The following is a 2,872-nucleotide window of genomic DNA, read 5'->3' on the forward strand; positions in this document are numbered from 1 at the left end:
TATGTTCAACAAAAGTACCTAGTTGTGGTACATGTGAACTTGTAGAAGTTTACCGAGCTTACGATGACTACGTTTAACCAGCAGGTGCGGCGTTTTTCGGCATTGGTGTGATTGCGAGCAGAAAGTTTCGATAGGCCGCCTACGACGTTTTGACGCAAAAAGCTGTTGTGTCACCAAAAAGAAAAGCCTAATTAGATGTCTTAAATTATACGAGCGGCTTTAGGAGTCGCTTGTAGAGAAATTGTTACGATTTTGCAAAATACTTGTAAATAACACAAGTTTACCGTCATCTAAACCAAGGGTCAAGGATAAATCAAATAACGGACTTCACTGTCTTAGGTTTTAGATTATGATGTTACCTAACCGGCTCGCCTACATACTTTTGCTCCTTGCAAAGGGAACTGTCTCGCGGACGACAAAAACCGATGCCCCGGCGGCGGCGTCTTGGCGAGCTTGCACACGGGGGCCGCCGCCGACCGATCGCCGTCTGGCCGGGCTCGCGGCGCGACAATCGCCCGTACTCGGCCGAGAGCCCCGAAGGCGCGATCGAGGCGTGGAAACGGCGTTATGTAGCGAAAGACAGACGGCATTTACACCACGAACGGGCAAAAGCCGATGCAAAGGCGTGTGCGAACATAAACAACGGTAGAAAAGTGCCGTTGTTCGCCCATTCAAATGCATCCCGGAAACTGGGTAATCCGCGGCCGTATCCCTTTCCTGCCGCTCGTACTTTCTCTAACTTGACGGCTACTCTGTCTCGCGTGGCATGCCAACAAAACAATCGGACGATCGTCGGTATACGTACTAATTGGTACAGCCGAGCGCGGCGCAGTTTACCATTGCTCTCGCTGCGAAGGGCCGTCGAGTCAGCCACCAGCATGATGGATGCCGGCGTTCGACGTCATCATGTGACGCAGGTGCAAGGCATGTATCCCATTGTTACACGGGCACACTTAACTCCAGTTACGCTAGGCCACAGTTACCACACAGTAGTTGCGGACAACATTTAGTGTGAATGTAGTCAAAGCTATTGGCGCACCGGCGCTTGGGCATCTTGAGCACCCATCAAAGCAGCGGACGCGCAGTCTTCACTTCTGAAATAGCAGTCCAGAAGTATAGCGTCGTAACTGTGGTGCTGCGTAAGAGCAGCTAAATGTGAGTTAACTGTGGTTAATGATACCTGTGTAACACGGGTATTAGATCGAAGTTGGCAAACCGAACCAAACCAAATACGCATTGACAGGTACTTGTTTAACTGAATGTTTCATGCATGAAACAAAAATAAGGTAAACCAATAACCATATAGGTATTTTGAACATATGGCTGATGAATAAATGTCATGAGCAAACTAAATAAACATTTCCCCGATAAAACAAAGAGAAAATATCTTAAAGGGTCACTAACAAAAAAGAAACAAAAAGTTTTTTTTAATCAACTAAGTTAAAACACGCGTCCAAAAATTAATTTTTAGACAAAAAGAAATAGAGCAATATTGACGGCTCGAGATTTATTTTAAATACTGCGCGCAGTCCCTGACGTCACGGAATGGTCGTACACCTCCCCCCCCCCCCCCCCCCCCCCCCCCTCAACGTGATGGCCAAGCCGCGGGAGAAAACAAGTGGAAAGGAGGTGACTGCCGACCAAATTGCGTCTCGCGCCGTCAATATTGCACGAATATTTTTTTTTCATGTAAAATAAATTATTTGACACGCGTGTCCCCACCACACTGTTTCATCAAAAACTTTTTTTCCTGGGTTTTTGTAAGATTCCTTGTGTTCTACAAATTTTTTTTGTACAACATAATTCCTATTATTACCAACATAAAAGTTCACGACCAGAGAGCTTTTCATATCTGTAGCTAAACAATTGCTTCATCTTATAGTTCCTAAATGTTTGTTTTCGATGGCAATCTTCTCCGACGTCAAATTTCGTCAACCTACACGTTTGTGATTTTGCAAAAATCTATCTAAAATTAAGAAAAAAAGCTTTTCGCTTAAAAATATTCCCCAATAATTCCTCCAACGTAAATAAATATTACAAGATTGAGTAAAACATTTGTTTATATAGATATATACAAAATGTGGCAGTTGTCTAATATCATTGTAATCTTGACGTTATTTTTCCGCGAGTGCAAAGCCCGTATTTTTGTTTTAACGGGGGCGTAATAATGAAAAGGACTAATAATAATATTGCACAACATATTTTTTTTAAATCAAAAACTGCTTTTGACAATCTTAATGGAAATCAAATGAAACCAGCCGATTCATTTTTGTGATCATACCAAATAACTTTCATGATACAGTGATTTGGAAATTGCATGCTTATCGATGGGTTTACTACTTTCTGAGCCAAATTACTGCTCGACTCCGAGAGATGTCAACAAACGAAGATTTTGTATGCTAAAACCTTTCCAATATAAACCTCGGTAAAAAAGGCGCTAATTTTTAGATTACAGTGACTGCAGGCGAGCTAGTAGAGGTTGATTATGTTAAAAATTACCTGAGACAATTTTTTCTTCTAAGTTTCCCATCTTTTACCACAGTGCGTTTTCAGATAAGATCAAACAATCATGTCCGACGACCATTTTTAATTACGACGAAAGCAATATATTTTGCTAGCTTCGAACCAAAAAATTTTTTTTTGGTTTAAAAAAAAAAATTGTATTTCAGAAACAAAAAATTAAAAGCACCCTCTTAGTCATGTGCACGTTTTGCGTATCGTGCGATGTTGGCATTTCGGGCGGCTTCCCCCAAAAACCTGTTCTGGCTACGGGTCCAGAAATATTTACGAAAAATTAAGCATAGGAGGATTGACAAAAAGTGTTAATCACCGAGTTTTAAGACCGTAATTTTGAGAAACAAAATCTCAAATA

Source organism: Ixodes scapularis, unplaced genomic scaffold, assembly GCF_016920785.2.
Source record: "Ixodes scapularis isolate PalLabHiFi unplaced genomic scaffold, ASM1692078v2 PGA_scaffold6__148_contigs__length_123643588, whole genome shotgun sequence".
Classification (NCBI taxonomy): domain Eukaryota; kingdom Metazoa; phylum Arthropoda; class Arachnida; order Ixodida; family Ixodidae; genus Ixodes; species Ixodes scapularis.